The following is a 25196-nucleotide window of genomic DNA, read 5'->3' as shown; positions in this document are numbered from 1 at the left end:
GAGGGGTGGAGAATGCGCAGGGGATGCCACAGGCAAGAGACTTCGAGCGGCAGGCTCCTGGAAAGTTCAGAATGTAGTGGCTCAGGTGCCTCAGAAGGTGGGGCCGTAAACAGAGGCTGATTACAGTCTCAGGGAGTGATAGCCTGGACCTGTCCCCGCAGCACACACGGCCAAGGGACCCTCCCAACCCCACTGGAACGACAGCAGCAGCAAACACCCTCGGCCAAGCCCTCTGCAGTCACTCGCTGAATCCTCCCAACCACCCCTGCGACGGCTTCACCTGCACACATGTCGAGAGCCGTGGTCACTGCGACTAGGGCAGGACAGATGGAGTCACGTGCCCAAGGCGCGCTGCTAGAAGTGTCAGAGCCGGTGCACCGGTCATGGGCATCCAGGGCCTGCTCCTACCACCGGGCGCCAGCACCTGTCAGAAGACAAGAGCCTAGGTCCCTGGAGAGGCTGCTCCTCAGCCATGAGGCCCAGCCCAGACAGAGCACAGGGGATCATGGACAGGTCTACCGACAGACAGGGAGACTGCAACCTCTCAGCTCCCACAAAGCGGTCCCCAGGCTGAGCGCCAGGCCACACCAAGGACTCCTCTCTAGGAAGTGACACTGAGTGGGCCTGCAGTCTCCTCTCCCGAGGGTGATGACAACCGGGCCACAAGCCCCAGGCTCTCCAGTCGGCTTTGCTGTCACCATCTTCAGTAGGAATAGACATCCCAAATCACCAGCTGTTTGAGGAAACTGCCAAAAAATTCACCAAAACAAACTGGGAATTAGAAAAAGGGAACGCTGACGAGAAAAGTAATATAGAGAGCAGACACTTAGAAAAAACTATAATCAATCTCCTCAGAGAAGTAAGAGAAGCTATTGCCTGGAGAGGCGGCAGCTATTTTAAAAAGGCAAGGAGAAAGAGCTCTAGGAAATTAAAAATAGAGGTGCAGACATTTTTAAACATAATAAATAGAAGGATTAGACAGTCGAGGACATCACCCAGAAAGCCTGACAGAAAGGCTGCCGTATGGCAAACAGGGAAAAGGTGAGAAAAGACGAGACCAAGTCCCGGGAGCCCGGCACCCAGCTCCCCGGAGTCCCAGTGCGGGTTGGGGGATCACCCACAAAGGCTTCCTGGAGCTGAAGGACGTGCACCTCAGGTTTCGAGGGCTCTCTGAGATCCCAGCACGACGCCCAAAGTCGCCCCTGGAAATGGGATCAGGTGGGATCCCACTAGCTTCCTGTATTAGTTTCCTGGAGCTACTAAAACAAACTACCCACGGACTCGGTGTCTTAAAACAACTGAAATGTATTCCCTTTTAGTTTTGGAGGCCAGAAATGCAGCATCAGTTTCCCCGGGCCCAAATCGAGGCGCTGGCAGGGCCACACTCCCTCCGGAGGCTCAGTCCTTCCTCGCCTCCTCTAGCTTCTGGCAGCTGCCAGAACGCCTCTGCTTGTGGCCGCGTCACACCAGGCTCTGCCTCTGTCATCACTTGGCCTTCTCCACAGTGTGTGTCTAACCTCCTGTCTCTCTTCTGAGGACACATGTGATGACATTTAGGGCTGCCCAGATAATCCAGGATCATCCCCTCATGTCAAGATGCTTATCTTCATCACATCTGCAAAAACCCTTTTTCCTATATACTTCAGGTGCTGGGGATGAGGGCTTGGTTAACTCAGGGGCCATCACTCAGGCTACTACCCTCCCAAAGAGGAGAATGAGAAGAAGGTCACACAGCAGCCTTCAACAGTGACATGGAGCCAGAAGCTACTTCTGAGGGGATATGTTCTCCAACCTAGAATTCTCTACCCAATTAGGCCATCAGTCGAGTGTGGGGGGCAAAGTAAAGACGTTTTGGACATGCCTGACCAAGGAAAGTTTACCACCCACATGCCATTTGCCCGGGAAACTCCCGGGGACGGGCACTAACAAAACAGGGAGTAAATAAACCAAGACTGAGGAAGGCTCGGGAGCCAGGGCCTGGGGAGCCAGCACAGAAGGAAGCAAGGGGAACTCTCAGGGTGATGGTGCAGGAGGCCTCAGCACGCCTGCCATCCAGCAGCCTAGAGAACCACCGCTCCAGACAACAGCAGAGGCCAGACAGCTACCAGCGGGGGGGCAGTCCCAAGCGTGGGGCTTAGGGGTGTTTAAACAAACAAACAGGCTAGATTACCTAATGTCTCTAAAAGAATGGAGAGGAGACGGCAATCTACAATTTGTCTGGGGATGAAGGGATGAGGCAAACAGTAACTCCGGAAACTGAGAAGTTATACAAGAAAGTGTTAGGGCTGGCCTGGTGGCTTGGCGGTTAAGTGCGCGCACTCCGCTACTGGCGGCCCGGGTTCAGATCCCGGGTGCGCACCGACGTACCGCTTCTCCGGCCATGCTGAGGCCGCGTCCCATATACAGCCACTAGAAGGATGTGCAACTATGACATACAACTATCTACTGGGGCTTTGGGGAAAAAAAGGAGGAGGATTGGCAATGGATGTTAGCTAAGAGCCGGTCTTCCTCAGCAAAAAAAAAAAAAAAAAAGGAGGATTAGCACAGATGTTAGCTCAGGGCTGATCTTTCTCACAAAAGAAAAGAAAAGAAAGTGTTACCATGTATACACTCGGCGCCTTCTCAAGTGTGAATGTTTACTTGATTTCATAAAGTAAAAAACGAAAATGTACTTAAAAACAGTTACATAATCATGCTGGGAGGAGGGAGGCAGGGAAAGTGGGTATACGTCTGGGGGCTGGGGGTAAAAGCAAGCTCCATCTCCCCGAGGATGAGGTCAGTCAATAGAGTCCACGCCATGTGGAAACAGGAGGGAAGCAGCTATGAGTTAAACAGACGGAGCAAGCCGGAGAAGGCTTTGAGGTTCAGGTAAACGGCTGGCCTTGAACTGGATGAAGAACACCTCCCTCCTCTGAGACCAAAGCGCCTAAATTTTCTGGGACAGTCCCAGTGTAAAATACCCCAGCGTCTGGCCACAGGCAGCTATGAGGATGTAGCTGGGTGGGACCCCGGCATCACCCAACACTGACTCAGCCCGGGGCTGAAATGACCAGTAGCTTCTGCCCTCTGGCTCTCTACGCTGAGACACCTAGACATCACCTTCTGGGCAGCACAGCCGGAAAGGCAGCAGCCCAAGAAGATAAATGTGCCGACGGCAGGGCTTCCTGTTCACAAACTCCCTGTGAGCCACAGCTGCTCCAAGAAGCAGGAATAATGAGTTCAAGCTGCATCAGAGATGACTGAGATTCAACTTGAAAAAGAATGTCTGGCCAGTCAGGTCAGCAGAAGATACAGATTAGAAAAAGCAGTGGCATTTCCCTCTGAGGGAGTTTAAAAAAAATTTAGACAGTTTTCTGAATGAGTTGGTTTAGGTTAAGTGATTCTTCTGGAATAGCAAAACAGTGATTGGGTGAAATTTCTTAAATTTCTGTTGTGATTATGTATCCTTGCAGAATGGGAAGCAAAGCAGTTTTCAACCTGTATTTTGGCATGTTCCTATAAAATACTGTTTTAATATTCTTTCTTTAGAGAAAAAAAGCAAAAATTAGACACATTTGGAGTTCAGATACTAAGTATATTTTACTTTAAAATATACCATGGATCAGAGATCTGCAGCTCTCAGCACATCCTGGCCAGAGAAATGTGAGCTGCAAGACCAATTACTTCAGTCTCCTCCTGGGCTCCTGACTCTTCTCAACCAAGATAAAGCTACTGAGCCAAGGACTGCCAGATTTAGCAAATTAAAATGCAAACTGTTCAGTTACAATTTGAATTTCAGATAAACCACAATTTTTTTTAATGTATAAGTATATCCCCTGCAATATTTGGGGTATACTTACACTACAAAATTATTTGTTGTTTATCTGAAATTTAAATTTAACCAGGCATCCTGTATTTTATGTGGCAACCCCACTTTGCCCAGACTGGGCCTCAGGAGAAAAGAAACATGTGAAGAGGGCCGGCCCCATGGCGTAGCAGTTAAGTGTGTGTGCTCCACTGCTGGCGGCCTGGGTTCGGATCCTGGGCGCGCACCAATGCACTGTCAAGCCATGTGGTGGCAGCATCCCATATAAAAAGTGGAAGAAGATGGGCACAGATGTTAGCCCAGGGCCAGTCTTCCTCAGCAATAAAAGAGGAGGATTGGCATGGATGTTAGCTCGAGGCTTATCTTTCTCACACACACACAAAAAAACAACATGTGAAGAGAATTCCCAGATGCTGACATAACAGGGAAGGAATAACATAGGAGGTAAGACCGCAGGGGTCCAACAGTCGGAGGTTCCAGTCAGAGCTCCACCAGGCCCACTGCCTCTGGCCCTCAAAGTCTTCATCTGTAAAATCAGAGATAACAACAGTAATGCCTACAGGGTTGTTACCAAGATCAAATGAGTTAATGCCTGTTAAGTGCTTAGAACAGTGCCTGGCTCAGAATCAACCTTTATTATGAATATCAGCTTTTAGTAGTAGCAATGGGGGTGCTGAACAGTGGGGACATGACCTGCTTCTGATGGACAGAGGTGAGGCAGGGAGGGGAGTACGAGAGCGGGGGGTGGGGGGGGAAACCAGAGCACAGCTGAGGCCAGTCGGGGCTGGGGCTGTGCACGAAGTACCTTGTTCGTTGGGATGACACTTTGAAGTACAACCTGACCCCGATAGCCTCCTTAGTCACAACAAGTCAGACAACCTAAGAAACAGGGTCCTCTCATCCAGCTGCATCATGTCAGCAAGGACCCATCGTGAGCCACACGCGCCAGGTGCAGCTGGCTCCCACAAGCTTACCCAGCTCGGCCTCTTCCCAACTCTGTGCTCACTGACATTGAGTTGGTAGCCTGAAATCGGCCACAGTGGGCGTGTACATACCACAGAAAATGGCAAACGCTACCATCAGGGCCCTTTCCTCACCTCCCCAGAGCCATCACTGAAAGAACACCCATGTGGCCTGAGTATCCCACCTTGACCCATAGACAGGAAGTGAGGGGGGCTGGGTGAACGGCGCCCCTTCTCCATTTTCCCTCTTGGCTACAGAACCCAAACAAAGAGGCCTGTTTCTTTTGTAAGGGCCTGGTGTCCAGAGTGCTTAATTTGGTCAAAACATGTCGATGAGCTAAGGAAGAAAAGAATTAGGCACTCTCTCCATGTCGTAAGGCAGTTAAGAAGCCATTCTGCAACACGAATTAACCGTGAGAATATCAAAATAAAGATTCTTTTGAGAATCTCATTTAACAATGTGAAAATTATTCTTTTGTTTCTAAAGGATTATTTTCCTTGCTGCTACCCTTGACACCTTTTCTCTCCCTCCCTCTCTCTTTTTTTTTTTTTGGTGAGGAAGATCAGCCCTGAGCTAACATCCAATGCCAATCCTCCTCATTTTTTTTTGCTGAGGAAGACTGGCCCTAGGCTAACATCCGTGCCCATCTTGCTCTACTCTATATGGGACGCCGCCACAGCATGGCCTGACGAGCAGTGCATCGGTGCGCGCCTGGGATCCGAACCTGCGAACCCCAGGTTGCCGCAGCGTAGCGCGCGCACTTAACAGCTACACCACCAGGCCAGCCCTCCCTCTCTCTCTCTCTTTCTTAACCAACATAGGCATTTGCAGGTTGAAGCGTGAGGGTTTACAAAACGGCTGTTGGACGTACATGTCAAATCTCTGATCTATAACAGAACTTACCCCCCTCCCTCCCTATGCCCTACCTGCCCCCTCCCAAATGACACACACACCCCAAAACCAAACCAAACACCTCTTCCTGTCTTCCTCACCTTCATCTCCCCAGGAGCTACGGCTTCAGTTTTGGAGTCATCTTCCGCCCTTCTCTCTCCTTCACCCACCATCTAGTCAAGAAGGCCTATCACCTCCCTCATGTCCTCCCTCTTTTCATTTCTACAAACAGACCCTAGATCATCCCCTTCTTACTACTTGAACTCCTGCAAAAACCTAACCATTAGGAACCATTACCATCGGTTGGCTTCAGCCACCAATCCACGCTATACACTATGGATAGTTAGTGTCCCAGAATACAGGCATTATTTCACTCTCTTCTTAAAAACCCTCTCCGCCTCGCCATTCCCACAGGTAAGAACCTCACCTCCTTTAGGCCCTCTCCCATCAAGAGCCCAACTTGCCTCTTGAGCCTTATTTCCCATCATTCCTCAGCCTCCTGGATCCTATAACTCGAGCCCAACAGCCTCCTCCTTGTTCCCAAATAATCCAAGCACTTTCCCATCTCCCTTGGAGCACTCCCTCCAACGAGACACTCCCCACCTGGAACACCCTTCTCCCTGTGCCCACCTGTGCAAAGCCTGCTCATGTCTGGGTTATACATCTAATTTTTCTCCCTCCTGAAATCCCACCAAAACTTCAGTGAAGAAAATTTTTTTTTAAGCTATAAACCTCCAAGAGCAGAGAGACCAGGAGAGGAGACCACAGCAACATAACTGTGGAAGCTGGAATGCAGCTCAAGTTAGCAGACCTCACGGCCTCTGACTGGCAGTGGGGAAGGCTGACCACCCACCAGTTTCCACCCCAGAATCCAAGAAAGGCTGGGGAACAGCGGCGCCAAGTCTCCTGGACTGAGATGAAGGGGCTGATAATAGTACAATGGGGGCTGGGTGGAAAGCTTCTGAGAAGCAGTTAGATCCCTAGATCCGTTACCTCAGGCTGCTGGAGACCACCCTCTCCCGTCCTCTCTGGAAGAAGAACAGAGGTTTACTCTCTGGAGGGATAAAGCCTGGGGTCTCTGCACCGGGGGAAGTGAGGCACAGCCAAGGGCCTGGGTAACTTGCCAGAAACAGGGGAGGGAGGTTGAGCGAGCCTGTGCATCCTGTCCCCTTGCCCCTCTCAGCTCCCAAAACACCAGCGGCCAGCCCTTCCCCTCCTTCGAGACCTGCTCCAGCCCCAGAGGGAAGACCTCAGGACATTGACACTGAGGTTTCCCAACGAAGAACACACCACATCACCTACTGTGCAACTCAGAAACCAGACCCCCAGGCAGCTTCTGGCCCCTAATGGTAATGGTGAGCAGGCAACCATGAGCACTGGGCAGCCGAGGAAAGACCCCTTCAAAGACAGAGACCAAAGGAAAGCAGCAGAAAAAAGCAATTGGAGGAAACAGCTTATGCAAGGACAAGAAAACTTAAACACGGCATTAACAACCTCCGAGAAATAAGAAAAGATCACATCAGTGAAACAACAGCATATGCATATGCTATGCATATATTTCTAAAGAACCATTCAGAGAGCACAAAAAGCTCTCAGAAATTAAAAATATGATAGAAATAAACAGAAAACCAATAGAGGGGTTAGAAGATAGGGTAAAGGAAATCTAGAAACTGAAGCAAAAAGACCAAGAAATGGAAAATAGGCAAGAAAGGGAAGAGAACTAGAAGGCCAGTCCAAGAGACCAAGAGCTAAACACCAGGAGTCTCAGAAGAGAGACCGGCGAAAACCAAAGGGGAAGAAGTGGAAGAATTCGAGAAACTCCCAGGACAGGAGGACGTGTTTCCACATGGAAGGAAGCACTGAGAGCCAACAAGACGGATGAACAAACACAGACGCACACACCAGACATGTGAAATTTCAGATCCTGTAAGCTTTCAGGAAGAGGGCAAAAGAAAAGAACACAAAGAAATCACTGAGGGTTTGGATTTCTCAACAGCAACTGGGGAAGCTAGAAAAGTACCAAGCAATCCTTCAAAATTGTAAAGGACAAATGATTTCCAACCTGAAACTCTCTATCCAGCTAAACTGTCGATTATGCATGAAGGTAAAATAAAGACAGAGAACCAGGGCTGCACCAATTGACCTCCCTGGCTCCCCTCCTCCTGTGGACGCGCTCCCCCAGAACAAGGGGGCAACAGGCCAGAAAGGCAGCAGGAGCCGCAAAGAGAGGCAGCAGAGGGTCCGGAGCACCAAGCTGAGAGCAGCGCACCAAGGGGAGAGGGCGCAGGACCCATGCCACGGGCACCCTCCCCTCGGGGCCCCTGAGGGAAAGCAGAGCCAGCATTCTGACTGAGGGGACCCCCAGTGGAAACGGCCTCGGCTGAACCTGACTTGAGAGGGAAAGTAGCATGAATGACACTCGAGACCCAGGTCCTGGCTTCTAACCCACATCTTAGAGCGAGGCTTCTGATCCCCTCGGAGCACCAGGGAAAAGATGTTAAAACCCGCCCGACCAAAAGGAGACCTCACATTCAGACACACACAGGCTCGGACGCGCGTAGAGTATTTCTAAAATGAGACTCAAGACGTGGGTAACAGTGGTGCCTCTGGGGAAGAGACATGGGGAAATGGTTTATCGTTCACTACTTACCCTTTTGAATTTGCATTATGTTCTTGATTATTCAACAAGTGAATAAAATACAATATATGAAAAGGGGATCCTCCCGCTCTTCAAGGCCCCTCCCTCAGGAAGCCTGCCCTTGTTCCCCTACATGACCCCCAGCACCAGCCAGCTCTGGTGTCCTCTTCCCTTCGGCTTCTCACTGGGCCCTGGTTAGCAAGTGTTGGCTGAGGGATGGACCTTGAGCTCTTTGTGGACAGGTCTAACTCATCCTTGAATTTGCTCCAGGACCTGTGGAAGCGAACTTTCATTTTCCGCCTACTATATGCCAGGCACTGGTTTGCTTAATTCTCACCACAGTCCCACAGGGATCAACCTCATTTTACTAATAAGAAAAATAAGGTTCAGAAGGACCCAAAAGGAGTAGCCGACTCAAGAATTATGGAGCCCGTCCAACTCCAGAGCCCCTGTTTTTTTTCACGAAAGGACCTAGCTTGGTGCCTCATTCGCAGTAAGGTTCCAGAATGTTTAGCTGAAGCAAAACAAAATTGGGTTGGAATTAAAGTTTTCTACTGGAGGTGAGGTCTTCCCACGCTCTGAGACCCAGAAAAAGAGGCCAAGGGTCTCAGTGGCAGGCAGCACCTCTGCCCAGCCAGGAAAGCCAGGGCCAGCAGTTACAAAACACTAAGAAAGTTTCCTCATTAAGTCATAGTCTTTTAGCCTACTGGATTACTGTTGGGGGCCAGGTTTTCGTTCTTTTAAAAAAGCAGCTTTATGGAGATATAAGTCACATACCATACAGTTCATACATCTGAAGCACAATTCAATGACTTTTAGTATATCCACAGAGCTGTGCGTCCATCACCACGATCAGTTATAGGACATGTTCGTACTCCTTAACCATCACCCCCTCAACTCCCTCAGCTCCCTCAGTTTGAGGCAATCACTAATCTACTTGCTGTCTCTATGGATTTGCCTATTCTGGACATTTCATATAAAAGGAATAATAAATTATATTGTCCTTTGTGTCTGGCTTCTTTCACTCAGCATAATGTTTTCAAGGTTCATCCATGTTGTAGCACGTATCAGTACTTCATTTCTTTTAATTGCCAAAGAATATCCCATTGTATAGATATAGCACATTTTATTTATCCATTCATCAGTTGATGGACATCTGGGTTGTTTCTACTCTTTGGCTGTTATGAATAACGCTGCTATGACCGTTTGTGTACAGATTTTGGGGTGCACGTGTTTTCATTTCTCTTGGGTATATATTGCTGGATCCTAGGGTAACTCTGTTTAACTGCTTGAGGAACTGCCAGACCGTTTTCCACAGCAGCTGCTCCCTGTTATATTTCACCAGCAGTGTATAAGGGTTTCAATTCCTCCACATCCTCGCCAACACTTATTATCATCTGTCTTTTTTTGTGTGTGTGTGTGAGGAAGATTAGCCCTGAGCTAACATCTGTTGCCAATCCTCCTCTTTTTGCTGAGGAAGACTGGCCCTGGGCTAACATCCATGCCCATCTCCTCCACTTTATATGGGAGGCCGCCACAGCATGGCTTGACAAGCGGTGCATTGGTGCGCCCCCAGGATCCGAACCTGCAAACCCTGGGCCGCTGCAGCAGAGCACGTGCACTTAACTGCTGCGCCACCAGGCCAGCCCCAGTGACTATGTTTTCGTCTGAAAGTTTTATAGATTTAGCTCTTACATTTAGTCCTTTGATCCATTTCGATTTTTATATGTGGAATGAGGTCAGAGTCCAACTCCATTCTTCTGCATGTGGATATCCAGTTGTTTCAGCACCATTTGTTGAAAAGACTATTCTTTCCCCGTTAAATTTTCTAGGCACCCTTGTCAAAAATCAATTGACTGTAAACGTGAGGGTTTATTTCTGGGCTCTCAATTCTATTCCATTGATCTGTATGTCTGTCCTCATGCCAGTGCCATGCTGTCTTGATTACCGTAGCTTTGTAGTAAGTTTTGAAATCGGGAAGTGTGAGTCCTCCAACTGTGTTTTCTTTCAAGATTCTTTTGGCTGTCAGGTTGCCTTGCATTTCCATGTCAATTTTAGGATCCTCTTGTTAATTTCTGCTAATAAAGGCAGCTGGAACTGTGACAGACATTGTATTGAATCCATAGACCAATTTGGGGAGTACTGCCATTTTAATAATAAGTCTTCTGATCCATAAACACGGAGTCCATTTATTTAGGTTTCCTTTACTTTGTTTTACACTCATAAGTTTTACACTTCTGTTGTTAAATTTATTCCTAAGTATTTTATTCTTTTTGATGCTATCGTAAATGGAAGTGTCTTCTTCATTTTCAGTTTGTTTACTGCTGCCATATAGAAATACAATTGACTTCTGTATATTGATCTTGTGTCCTGCAACCTTGCTGAACTCGTTTATTAGTTTTAATAGATTTTTAGTGCATTCCTTAGCTTTTCCTATACAAGACCACGGCAGGTGCAAATAAAGATACTTTTAACTTCTTCCTTTCCAGTCTCTATGCCTTTCATTCATCATCTTTCCTAATAGACCTCAATGACCAAATTTGAAACTGGTAACTAATTTTGATTTGGAGGCAGCCCTGTCCCAAAGCAGCAGCTTCTCTGACCCTGAGGAGGACAGGGTTCGCACTCCCCTGCCGGTCACACCTGTTGAGGCAATGTTTCCACTAGGATTTAGCCTTCAGGGGAGGCCTCCTGGCTGGTTACTCTCTGCTCACCTGCCCGCATCCCCTTCTCAGCTCAGGGGAGGGTGGGTGGAGGCACCTGGGCCCCCTTGCTTGCTGGCTTCCTGAGGGTCCAGCCAACGGGAGGCACAGGCAGGAGAGAGAAGAGTAGGAGGGGAGAGAACCTGGGGTGTACCTTCCCCTCTCTCTACTGGCTTTGGTGCCACAGTCCTGGCTGGAGTTGTGTCCTGCCACTATGACAGTACCCGCTGGGCGGCCTGGCCTCCAGGCTGTCAACCCTCCCAGGAGGCTGGAAGAAACACTATTTCCTTTCCCGATGTCTTCAAGCCTAGTGGTAGTAACGGCTTCCCACTAGTGCTCGTTCCTGGGGGCCTCAACTTGCCCGCTGGGTGCCTGGCTTGCCTTGGCTGATTAATTCAGTTTCTCGGGATCAAGGTGTGACCGTCAACGTTCCTGGCCAGCCTCTACTGCTATTCTGCTAGACACCCACATCCCAAACACCCCCACGGAGGAAGGCACGGTGGAACCTCGCTCAGTGTGAAAACTTGGTTCTCTGGGTAAACCAATCTCAAAGTGCCCAGTCCATGAGCCAAGGAGATGGCGAGGGAATTCAATGGCACAGAGCTTCGGTTCCTGGAAGGAAGAATGTAAACAGCAACCCAGACAGGATGTGACCATGACTATGGCTGCTGCTGCTGTCTCTCCCTATTCTTGACCCAGGAAATGTACCTTTGTAGCCCCCTGACCTGACCTTTCACCCTCTGCTTTGGAACTTCAGCACAAAAGCTGGGGCAGAGGCTTTCCAGAGACAGAGTCCTAGGCATCCACTACTGCCAGTTTTATCCTAATGACCACAGCCACATGGCAAAGTGTCCGAACCACTGCTGCCATTTGCATGGGCTTGCTACTGAGGACCAGCCATTGCATTAAGGGCTTCATATTACCTCATTTAATCAGCAAAATCCTTATATGGCGGGTATTATGGCCCCAGCTTTGTAAGTAAGGAAACAGAAACTCGGGATAAAGAGCTTGGCCAAGGTCTCAAAGCTGAACAGCACTCAGACCCTGGTCTGCCCATGGTCTTGAGCTGGGCCTTAGACACTGCCTGCTTCCCAGAAGTTGCCTGTGGGTAGATTTCAGATCTATTATCCTGTCTAGGCTACGAGTTAACACCCTCTCTCCTCCCTGCCTGCCAAGCTCCAACTCTCCTCCACCATGCTTGCCCCAGGCCACTCCCAGGCCTCCCAACGCTGTGTGAAGGGCCTCCTCCCTTCCAGCTGGATCAGAGTCACACCTACATCTTGTCCTCCCCCCCATCGTCCCCTAGCCCTCTCTCATCACAGGCATGCTGCAATCCCGGTGGGAGACCCACTAAGCACCCAGCTGAGTGGAGCAGGAACCTCCCCTGGGTTGTTCTGGAGTCCTACAGAAATGACCAGAGGCTCACAGACTCACACTGGCCTTTACCCTGACGTGCATGCCTGGGAGGGAAGAGGAGCAGGGTGGAGGCCCTTCACCTACTGAGCAAGTTCTGACTTGCCAAGACTCCCTTTTCTGCTCATCATTAGCAGGGGGCCTGTTCATTCGAATATAATAGTTTCTCCTTAATGGTTAGAACTTAGATTGCGGAATAGTCCCTGAGGAGGAAGGAGCTTCCCCGCTGAGAACTTTAGACCTTATGGGAAAGCAGGGTTTACTACTGAGGTAATAAGTGAATTATGAAAGTGAACTATGAGAGCCCCAGGCCACAGACTGCCTTTCCCATCTTCCCAATCCAAGGGGTACCCACTCCAGGATGCCTTCTCAGTGCCACCTGCCCCCCATCTGAGGGAATAGCATGTTTTACAATAATTATAAAAAAATAATTAATAACAGCTCCAAGTGTCTGTTAAGTGCCAGGCCCTAGATGAGGCCTCACCCAGGTCATCCCACCAACACTTGTGAGGAAGGTGTTACTCCATTCGACAGTTTTATTGAGCTATAATTTACGTACTATAATTGTATTTAACAACAATATTCTATGGCTCTCTGCAGTTTATGAGGTACTTGAACAGACACTCTCTTCTGTTACTAACAGCAACCTTGACTAGTAGGAAGGGCAAGATTATCTTCATTTTATAGATAAGGAAAATGGGGCTTTCCAGTCCCATCTGCTGCCCCCATACCCCAGCACCACTTCCTGAACTCCTTGTCACTCCCCGACACCTCAGTCTTCTCCCACGCAGCCCATTCTCCTGGCTCCGTGAGCAGTCAACTCACTGTGTCAACATCCCCGGAGGTGGAGCTTTGGAAGGATACAGGGAAAAACAGCCAGGGTTCTAGCGGGGCGGGGATGGTGGGGTGACGGTCAAGTGAAGTCAGGCAGAAATCTCCCTCCATGAAGGACAGGAAAAGCCTTGATGAAGCGGAGATGGGAGCCATATGCCCCTATATGCCACTGCAGACCCTGTGCTGCTGTGATTCCACGGAAAGCGCAAGGCCCTAGAGTCAGAAAACTTGGCTTCAAATTCTGGCTTTGCCACCATCCGGTCATATGACCTTGGAGATTACTCTACCTCTCTGGACCCGTGTGATATTGTGACATACAGAAAATATACAATTTGATTTCTGTCCCTGGTTCCTGGCACAGAGCTCCTAAAACCCTTGTAATTTCCTGACTACAGGGGAGACAGAAGCAACTTTTCTTATGCATAATGAGCCCCTTTCAACCACACTTGAGTTTGTACTAATGAAGTGACTCCTGTTGGGCCCCTAGATAGCTTCAGGACAGAGGCTGGTTGCCACAGGAACCAACCATGTGATTAAAGGGTTGGAACTGTCAGTTCCCCCTCAACTTGGGGGGGGGTGGCTGGAGATTGAGTTATCACCAATGGCCAATGCTTTAATCAATCACACCTACATAGTGGAACCCCCATAAAAACTCTAAACAATGGGGTTCAGAGAGCTTCCAGGTTGGTGAATGCATCCATATGCCCAACTCCATAGGGACAGAAACTCCTACACTCAGGACCCTTCCAAACCTCACCCTGTGTACCTCTTCATCTGGCTGTTCATCTGTATCCTTTCTAATAAACTGGTAATAGTAAGTCAACTACTTTTCCGAGTTCCCTGAGCAGTTCTAGCAAATTACCAAACCTGAGGAGGGGATTGTGGGAATCTCCATTTATAGCTGCTTCGTCAGTTGGACAAGCAGTTGGCATCTGAAGTGGGGGCCGTCTTCTGGGACCAAGCCCTTTGCCTGTGGGGTCTGTGCTAACTCTGGGTAGTCAGTGTCAGAACTGAATTGAATTGGAGGACACCCCATTGGTATCCGCAGAGAATTGGAGAACTGGTTGGTGTGAGGAAAAACCCACGTATTTGGTGTCAGAAATGTTACTAGTAAAAAACAGTTCCAAACCTGTTAGTCCATCTATGAAATACGCTTATCCCCCCAGCAGAGGGCTGATGATGAAGTGACCTGTTGAATGTGACACTTGAGACTGTCCCTCCAGTTTCCTGAACCGTAAACCACAATACATACTTGAAGGACCATGATGAGATTTCATACAATCAGAGCCACCAAGTGTTTACTGAGCACCCACTGCCCGTAACACACAGTCGAGGGACAGGGGATAACATAGAACACGGCCTCTGCCTTCCAGAACCTTTCTACCTGGTAAGGAGTTGAGACTAGCACCCTGGAGATATAAGAAATATTAAACACCTACTCTAAGCAAAGGAAATGCTTTGAGAGAAAAGGGAGATGGGGAAGGGGAAGGCAGATGAGGAGAGCTCAGTGCCATGGAGGGGGGACTTGACCTGGGCTCAGAAGAAGGATCCACCCCAGCGGGTCGCTGCACCTGGCACACGGGTGTCAGCAGCAGCCCAGCGAGTGGACGGGTGGTGAGAGGGAACGGCAGGGCCGAGCATCCTCTCCCTGCAAGCGTGCTCTCGCCTGACTAGCTGAAGGTCAGGGCTGGGCAGCACCAAGTAGATGCTGACCAGGGGAGAAGTCTGGTATGGAACCAACAGAAGATGAGGTTGGAGAGGTTCAGTGAAATGATAAGCAAAGAAAAAGCATTTGTTCATGCATTTATTCAATATTGATGAAGCCTCTGCAACGTGCCAGGTACTGTTAGGCACTGGAGACAGAGCTGAACAAGAGAGAAGAGGTCCCTGCCCTCACGCAACTCATATTTCATTCCAGTCAGAAGGAGACCAAGTGCACAAACAAGATCGTTCTAGACCCATCCAGATTAGTAAGTACTGATTGTCTCCTTGCCTCAGACCTTCTCCTGATGACAGGTCTCCCTTCAAGTCACCTGACAGAATAAAGTCATAGGACCCACATCCCTACAGCCCTGGTCCAGAACACCAGGGAGAAAAGGCACATCCCTTATCAATTTCCAATCTCAGAAATTTTGGGACAAAGCAGAGGGAAATGTACGTCCTTCTGTCCACATCAGCCCCGTCCCTCCCTCTCATCTGTTCCTCGAACCACATATGTGCACGCACGCACACACACACACAGGGCCAGTTTCTCCCTTATCCTTGAATTCTTATCCCATGACTTGGAAGAGAGTCTAACCTGTTTGCAGTTGAAGATAAGACCAGAAGCCATTTGGGTCTCTTATCAATTTCTCCTCCCCCTGAAATGAGGGAAAGGTTTTCTTCTAAACAAATGGGAGTTCTCTCCCTTTAGATCTGAGCAGTGAGTCCTGCCAATGCCAGAAATCTGGTCTCCCAAAAGGCAGGGAGATACACACTTCGCCTTCATTGCTGCCTAGGATATAATCACAAACTCACGTCTTGAGGAGAGCTCATCTTGACCCTTCCATTTCCCAGATTCCTAGAGGAAAGCCAGGCCCTCCTGTTCGGCAGCTCCAGAGCATTTCAGCAAGGCCCAAGCTGGCTGAGGGGCTGGAGCACAGCACATGTGGGCCACTGGCCTGCTCTATACTCAGAGCAGACCCTTCTCCCCACCACTGGCAGCTTCACCATTTCCACAAGGGACCCCAGTCAAGAGAACCATATGACCTTTCCCCCAACCATCACCACCACACAAAGGCATTCTGGCCCAGAGCTCTGGGACCCCAGTCCATCTTCCCCTGTCTCCAAGGTCTCAGGCAGAACCCATTTTCATTCTCAAATAGCGTTTGCCTACCTGGGGCTCCTCGGTTTTGCCTATCCCTGACCAGAACCGTCCCCAAGGTCCATGAGCAATGATCTAGCCCACCTCTCCCCTGGATTCCTGTTCTCTAAGGACCTTTTTCAGAGGCCCTCTGTCCTCTCCTTTCCCAAGTACTAGAAGGCTGCCAAATTCTAGACAGAAGAGAAACAGTGGCCACAGTGCGTACACACCGCCACCCAGGACAGTGTGCCTAGAGGCCTCTGAAAGGTGGTCCTCTTACTGTGACAGCTGGTCTGCAGAGCCCCAGGGAGGCCACGCTGTTCCTGGCACTGGAACGCCCAAATCTGAGCCCTCTGCCCGCTGCCTGTTTATAATTGATGTTCTAGATTAAGCTTCTGTCAGTGACTTCCCAGAACTGCCCCCTCCCATACAGCTCAGAGGACAGAGAGGCTGCTTGTGAGCCAATCTCCAGCTCAGGGGTAGACCTTGAACAGACTGTTCGAGGGAAGGAAAAAAAAACAAAACCAGGTCAGGGGTGAGCTGGGAGGGGGCGGTCAAATGCCACTGCCTACTGGTTGTGGCGGAAGGATTAAAGGGCCTTAAAGGGCCGTGGTGTTTGGGTTTTACAAAGGAAAGAGAGCCAGGGCCAGGGATGGGAGAGGCAGCCAGGAGAGAGAGCTTCTAGCCTAAGAAAAGGAGCAGAGGATCTGATGGGAGAAGAAAAAAATGAGGAGTCTAACGTCTCCCTCCTCCTGCTGAGACCTTGCTATGCCTCAAGTGTCCCCTGGGAACTGGTGTCATTATGGTCCTTTCTCCCCAGGGGACCAGGAGACTGCTTTCCTCACAAGGGCACATGTTACCCAGTGGCTCTTGTGAGCCACTGGCCTGGCGTGACTTCATTAGCAGGGTTTTTAAACGCTTGAGCGTACTATGAAACCCACACAGATCAATTCATTTAATGTACTGTCATCCCAAAGACCACTCCAGTCAATAAGAGGAAGAGAGAGCCCACCCACTGGGCAGCACCCCACTATTGCCAAACCAGGCTGAGCTCTGACACGAGTTCTTAGAGAAAGCACCGTCAATAACTCAGTGTTCTCTCTCTGCTTAGCTTCCTGAACCCGAGGTTAATTAGTCAGGGAGGGCCTTCCCTGGTTCAGAGGGCTCACTGCCTGACAGGGCAGACAGCACCCAGAGAAGTCAGTGGCCTGAGCCTGCTAAGGAAATGCGGGCACACCTGATCTGGGCAGAGTCCTAAGTCAGACGGAGGTCCAAACGCCCGGGGGTCGCCGGGACACCCACGAGTTAAATGAAAACTCAGTGTGGGAGGGAACTTGCTCACTCCTCTAGGATCCAGGATCCGGACCGGCACAGGTACACACTTCTGTTTCCACCTCTTCTCCATCTTTCTTCAGAGCTGACAATAAGCAGTCCACCAAGGAAGGGTGCTAACCACTAATAAACCCTGACAAAGGCAGGCAGCCGGAGGTCCCCGAAGGTGAGGCCAGAACGCCACTCCAACTAGAGGCTCCGCCCAAGAACAGTAAGAGTAGAGGGTCGGTTGGAACGCTGAGGTGAAAAACCAGCACAAACTCCCTGCTTACGGTGCTACACCTCCCGAGTTGTGGCAAGGCTTGTCCTCTCCTGGCATCGGGACAGGCAGCCGGGGCTCTTTCCAGCTAGGGGCAGAGAGGAGCCACTGACTCCCACGTCTGCCTTGAGACCACCATCTGGCTGGTGAACTGCTGGGTGGGTAAGCTGAAGGGAACAGTCAGCATTGGGCCAGCACACAGGCCTCAGAGTCAGCCAGGAGCAAGAATGGCCTGAGGGACAAAAGAAGTCCATTACAGTACAGAAAATCCCTAAAAATGCAAGCCGTCTATAGTGACAGGAAGCAGAATGGTGGTGGCCTGGGGCTGGGGTCGGGGGCGCAGGGAGGGCTGGATTACGAAGAGGCACCAGGAAACTTTTGGGGATGATGGCTATGTTCTTATCTTGATTGTGGTGATGGTTTCATGGGTATATACAGATGTCAAAACTCATCAAATTGTAGCCTACGATACGTGCAGTTTATTGTATGTCAATTATACCTCAATGAAGCTATAAAAAAAGAAAAAAAAAAGAATAGTCTGAAGGACATTTCTACAGCATGAGATCTTAGTCCGTTTTTTCAAGCACTTTCACATAGCTTATCTCAATCTCCCTACACCACTGGGAAGAAGACAGGATAGAGGCATTTATCCCCACTGATGGAGGTGAGTTGAAATTCTCACGACACGAGCACAGAAAACAGATTACCCCAGTCCAGGTCTCAGAAGGACTGGACAGTCCAAACCTACTTGGGAAAAGGTACAAGCTCCGGGTGGGTACACCTGGGTAGGAATTGGCAAAAATCAGGAAGGATGGGAACCTCTTCACCAGATGCTCCAGATAAGCTAGCAACACTGGGGTTACAAAGGTGGTGATGCTCGGTTCTCATGGAGGATGAGCTGGGCGTGAGAGAACAGAGCCTGGGAGTGAGACAGACCTGGGCTTGGATTGTAGCTCTGCTATGTGTGTGTGACATGGGGCAAGTCATTTAACCTCCAAGTCTCAATTTTGCCATTTGTAAAATGGGGATTAACAACACATACCTTGCAGGGTAGTTTGTGAGGCTTAATGGATCTGATTATTATGAATAGCCAGTTTCTGTTTCCACTTGTTCTCAATTTTTCTCATAAAAGTAGAACCTTCCTCATGAGAGAAGTGGGCAGACAGGAAGGAGAAATATATCCTAACATTCTACTGTTTCTCCAGCTTCTGTTAATCTCCCAACATTGAAGAACTCAATGAAAGAAGGACGAGGGTAAGCGGAGAGACTGGTGGTCAAATCGGCCCAGTTAGATGGGTGGGCACACACACTCATTTCCCCGTAATCTCCTCCTGGACACGCCACAGCAGCAAAGAGGCACTGTGAAATCTGGTACCTTCCTCCCCATGGCATCTGGTATCTGGGACGAGATCAAGGAAGCAAGTCACCTAGCTTCGAGTGGGAGTACTCCCAGGAAGTACAGAGTCCTGAGTTCTGAGAGGAGAGAGGATTTGAGAGGACACAGGTCTCTGCTTGGGCCTCCCTAGGGCCGGAGGGGACAGGGCAACTCCCAATGAAACTGATGTCACTCCTCACGGGCACTTCTCCTGGGCCCCAGCCACCTCTGCTCATGCTGCGTCTCTGGCACATGGAGATCAGGCAGAAGTAACCTTCAGAACAGGTGTTTCTACTCCTCCTCCAGCTTAGAGGTTGGTTGAGAGTTGGCCCACATCTTACTCAGCTCTACCTGTAGTGAGCATTTCAGATTGTTACTGGCCTGAACCAAAAATATCACCAGCAGCAGAAGCAATGCCACATGTTCCGTTTAGCCCATTTCAGCCTGCCTCGGCCTCTACGAGCACTAGGGACACAGAACGACTGAGGCATGGTCCCTGCCCTCAAAGCATTCACGGTCAGGAAAGGCACTAGATATGTAAACAAACAAGGGAAACGAATTGTACAGCATGGTGATTATAGTTAATAATACTGTACTGTACATGGAGATTCCTCAAAAAATTAAGAATAGAACTACCACACGATCCAGCTATTCCACTACTGGGCATTTATCCAAAGAACATGAAAACACAAATGCGTAAAGATATGTGCACCCCTATGTTCACTGCAGTATTATTCACAATAGCCAAGACTTGGAAACAACCTAAGTGCCTATCAAGGGATGAATAGATAAAGAAGATGTGGTATATACACACAATGGAATACTATTCAGCCATAAAAAAGATGAAATCTTGCCATTTGCAACAACATGGATGGAACTTGAGGGAATTATGCTAAGCGAAATAAGTCAGAGGGAGAAAGTCAAATATCGTATAATCTCACTCATAAATAGAAGATAAAAACAACAACAACAAACACATAGATACAGGGGCCGGCCCCGTGGCTTAGCGGTTGAGTGTGCACGCTCCGCTACTGGCGGCCCGGGTTCGGATCCCAGGTGCACACCGGCGCACCGCTTGTCCAGCCATGCTGAGGCGGTGTCCCACATACAGCAACTAGAAGGATGTGCAACTATGACATACAACTCTCTACTGGGGCTTTGGGGAGAAAAGGGGGAAAAAAAAGGAGGAGGATTGGCAATAGATGTTAGCTCAGAGCTGGTCTTTCTCAGCAAAAAGAGGAGGATTAGCATGGATGTTAGCTCAGGGCTGGTCTTCCTCACAAAAACAAAACAAAACAAAACAAAAAAACAAACACAGAGACACAAAGATTAGATTGGTGGTTACCAGAGGGGAAGGGTGGAGGGAAGAGGGTGAAAGGGGTGATTAGGCACATACGTATGGTGATGGGTGGTAATTAGTCTTTGGGTGGTGAACATGATGTAGTCTACACAGAAATCAAAATATAATGATGTACACCTGAAATTTACGTAATGTTATAAACCAATGCTACCTCAATAAAAAAATAAAATAAAATAAAATAGGAACATTCTCCCCCCAAAAAGATAATAATAATACTGTACTGTATATTTGAAAGTTACTCGAGTGGATCTTAAAAGTTCTCATCACAAGAAAAAAAATTTGTAACTGTGTGGTGATTGACGTTAACTAGACTAATTGCGGTGATCATTTCACAAAATATACAAATATCAAATCATTATGTTGTACACCTGAAACTAATATAATGTTATATGACAATTATATCTCAATACAAAGAAGTGAAATGAAGTGTGGTGGGTACTATCATATAGAAATAAGCAGGTAGGGTGAGGGCCTAAGAGGTAATTGTCAGCTCTAAGCTGGCGGTGGGAGAAGGGGGAATCAGGTACCAGGAAAAGCATCACAGAGATGAGACTGAAAGATGAGGAGGAGACCGACAGGTGGACTGGCAGAGAAGGAGGAAGGGGAAGCATTCTAGGAAGAGGGAGCCTTGTGACGGGGACGCCACCCAGCTTTGCGTGTTCATAAGCTACGCACAGCTTGGCATGGCTAGGACAAGGCACCAGAACAAGGCTGAGGAGAAAGGCAAGCTCCCCACCTGTCACTGCATCATAGAGAAACATAATCATCGGTGCCACTGTTTTCAATCTAAACAGAACATCCAGCATCAAAAAAAAGCAGCAATTAACTTTCCCCGCAGCTGTAAAATACTGCCAAGGCCACCAACTACTACTGCTTTATAGTTGTTTTCTTTATCTTAGGAAAACAGAAGTGAGGGAGGGATTAAGTGTCTGGCTCAGTTAAACTGATGGCAAAGTTATTCACTGCTATTCTGGTTCATGGGTTGCTCGGATGTGGAAACAACACTGTTGACCCTGCATGTGACAGTCCAGACTTCCCATCAGCGATTCCAAGCGGGAACTACATCGGTCTGCGCTCACCTCTGCGGGTGGGGACACAGCTGACAAGAGGCAGACTGAGCATCTGTCCCATGTCTCCTGTCTTGCACCACCAGGGCAGCTGGACCCCTCTAATGGCCTTGGTCCTCCATTTTCCATCACCCCAAATCCAGCCACAGAGGCAGTGAGGTCCTATGACTTCTACGGAGCAAAGCAAGCAGGTAGAATGCCTTTTATTTTTACAAAAACCTTATAAGGAATGCCCACCACTTAACAGAAGCAATGCTAGGTGCTACAGAGAAACAAAGATAGAGGGTGATGGTCCCTACACTTTAAGAATTCACCATGTGGATGATGGAGGCAAGACCGACATGTGGCAAATTAGCTTCCACCACCACAGTTAATCGCCACAGGATAAAGCCTCAGGATATGGGATCACATGGGCTGTTTCCAGGCCTCTACTATCTCTTTGCCACCCCTAGAAAGATGCAACAAGCCAACCACTTTGAGATACCAGCTCCAGGCCAAAGAGCAAATGCTTCTGGAATGATCCAACCCAACTCTAGTGTTGCTGAGCCTCTCAATTTCCAAGAAAGCCCCCATTCCCTTCCTCCTCCCCACAACTCACACCTTCCAGCACCACAACTCCCCTCTTTCATCACCAGAGTTGAGCTTTGGGAACTGTGTTGAACTGCAGCTCCAACACGTAATTTGCTCTTTGACTTGGGTGTTTACATGACCCTTTGAACCTTCGCTTCATGATCTATAAAATACAGAATGATCTGAGTCATCTTGCAGAGTTGCTCTGGGAACTTAATGAGGTCATGTACTTTTGAAATACCTAGAAGAGTCTGGCACATTAGAGATGCCCAGAAAAGTGACCCCAGAGGTCAGCCCTTGTGATATCAGCCTTAATCTGTCTTTCTTCCCATCATGCCCTGGGGCTCAATATAAGAGAGGCAGCGACACAGACACAAGCCCAGGGGACCAAGAATACAGTGTCAGTCCCATGCAGGATGACTGGAAGGAGCAGTGGGCTGTGAATCAGAAACGTCCTGGTCCTACCTCTGCTACCATTAACCAAGGCTGTGCCGAGAGGCAAGTTACCTCACGTTCTGGGCTTGGGTTTCTTCAACCATTAGGCCAGGGATAATAATGACCAAGCCTTCTTCAAAAGTGCAGTGTGGACAAAAAAATAAATCATAAAATCTTTACTGCAGTGCACTGTGCTACCAAAGTACCAGACCTTGTGGAGACTCAGTCTAGTTGAGAAGCAAAGAGTGGGGAGGAGGTTAATCCACATAAAGTTAAATCAATGTACAGTAAGAGAAGAATGAAACAAAAGAGAATAAAACACTGAGGAACAAATTTAACAAAAGAAGTGCAAGACTAATACAGTGAAAACTAAAAAAGAGCATTGAAACAATTTAAAGACCTAAACAAAAACATCTCATGGTCACGCATTAGAGACGTAATACTGTTAAGACAGCAATACTGGGGCCGGCCCCGTGGCTTAGCGGTTAAGTGCGTGCGCTCCGCTGCCGGCGGCCCGGGTTCGGATCCCGGGTGCGCACCGAGGCACCACTCCTCCAGCCATGCTGAGGCCGCGTCCCACATACAGCAACTAGAAGGATGTGCAGCTATGACAGACAACTATGTACTGGGGCTTTGGGGGAAAAATAAATAAATAAAATCTTTAAAAAAAAAAAAAAAAAAAAAAAAGACAGCAATAGTCCCCAAACTGATCTACAGATTCAATGCAATTCCTATCAAAAATCACAGCTTACTTTATTTGCAGAACTTGACAAGATGATCCTAAAATTCACATGGGAATGCAAAGGAACCAGAACAGCCAAAAGAATCTTGAAAAAGAACACAGTTGGAAGACTCACACATGGCAATTTCAAAACTTACTACAAAGCTACGGTAATCAAGACGGTGTTATACTGGGATGTGGACAGACATATAGATCAATGGAATACAATCGAAAGCCCAGAAAACCCTCACATTTACAGTTAACAGATCTTCAACAGGGTACCAAGACGATTCAACAAATGGTGCTGGAACACCTGGGTATTGGATATCACAGGCAGAAGAATGAAGCTGGACCCCGACCTCCCCTCACCTACAGACCTTCACACGAAATGGATCCACGACTTAAATGTAAGGGCTAAAACTATAAAACTCCTAGAATAAAATATAAATCTTTGTGGCGTTGGATTAGGCAATGGTTTCTTAGCTATGACAGCAAAAGCACAAGGAACCAAAGAAAATATAGATAAATTGGCTGCATCAAAATAAAAAGTTTTTGTGCTTCCAAGGACACCAGCAAGAAAGTTTAAAGGACAACCCCTAGAATGGGAAAAAATTTTTACAAATCATATAATCTGACAAAGGTCTAATATGCAGAATATATAAAGAACTCTTACAATTCAACCACAAAGACACAAACAACCCAATTAAAAACGGGCAAAAGATCTGAATAGATATTTCTCCCAGAAGACATACAAATGGCCAATAAGCACATGAAAAGACATTCAACATCATTAGTCATTAGGGAAATGCAAATCAAAACCACAATAAGATACCACTTCCCACTCACTAGGGTGGCTATAAGCAAAATGACAGACAACAACAAGTATTGGTGAGGATATGGAGAAACTGGAACCCTCATACACTGCTGGTGAGAATATAAAATGGTGCAGCCACTTTGGAAAACTGTTTGGAGTTCCTCAAATGATTAAACACAGAGTTACCATATAACTGAGCTCCTAGATATATACACAAGAGAAATGAAAACACATGTCCACACAAACACATGTATGTAAATGATCATAGCAGCATCGCTCATAATAACCAAAAAGTAGAAACATCCCAAATGTCCAGTTGATGAGTAGATAAACAAAATATGGTATATCCATACAACGGTTTCTTTTTCAGCCATCAGAAATGAAGTACTATTATTTGCTATGAAGCGGATGAACCTTGCAAGCATCCTAATTGAAAAAAGCTGGACACAAAAGGCCACATATTATATAATTCCATTTATACGAAATGTCTAGATTAGGCAAACCCATAGAAACAGAAAGTAGATTAGTGGTTGCCAGGGGGTGGGGGGGAAGGGTAATAGAGAGTGACTGCTAATGGGCACAGGGTTTCCTTCCGGGTGATGTGAATGCTCTGGAATTAGATAGTGGTGATAGTTGCACAACATTGTGAATATACAAAACCACTGAATTATACACTTTAAAAGGCTAAATTCTATAGTACGTCATGCGTCACTTAACGCTGGGGGTACATTCTAAGAAATGCGTCATTAGGCAATTTCACTGTTGTGTGAACATCAGAGTGTACTTACACAAACCTAGATGGTAGAGCCTACTACACACCTAGGCTACATGGTACTAATCTGATGGGACGACCATCATATACGCGGTCCATCATTGACGGAAACATCGTTATGTGGGGTATGACTATATGTGAATTATATTTCAATAAAGCTGTTATAAAAATAAATTTTAAGGGGCCTGCCCCGTGGCCTAGCGGTTAAGTTTGCACATTCTGCTTCAACGGCCCAGGGTTCCCCAGTGTGGATCCCAGGCGCAGACCAATGCACCACTTGTCAAGCCATGCTGTGGCGGCGTCCCATTTAAAGTAGAGGAAGATGGGCACAGATGTTAGCTCAGGGCTAATCTTCCTCACAAAAAAATTAAATAAATAAATAAATAAATTTTAAAAAGTAATG

At 48.0% G+C, this 25196-nt stretch overlaps 1 protein-coding gene across 8 annotated transcripts in view; it reads right to left on the bottom strand.

Moving 5' to 3' along the window:
• PC (pyruvate carboxylase) overlaps positions 1 to 25196 on the bottom strand; it is a 102872-nt gene that overhangs the window by 37081 nt on the left and 40595 nt on the right. The window contains exon 1 of one of the 8 annotated variants that reach the window (XM_087422576.1): positions 16369 to 16389. The exons of the other annotated variants lie outside the window; for them this stretch is intronic. The gene's annotated coding sequence lies outside the window, so the exon portion shown is untranslated. Of the gene's footprint in view, positions 1 to 16368; positions 16390 to 25196 lie in introns of those variants that run through there. 8 annotated transcript variants of the gene reach the window in all.

This window comes from Ceratotherium simum, chromosome 34 (genome assembly GCF_057802395.1).
Source record: "Ceratotherium simum simum isolate JZ-2026a chromosome 34, ASM5780239v1, whole genome shotgun sequence".
Taxonomy (NCBI): Eukaryota; Metazoa; Chordata; class Mammalia; order Perissodactyla; family Rhinocerotidae; genus Ceratotherium; species Ceratotherium simum.
This window is presented reverse-complemented; position numbering and strand designations above follow the sequence as displayed.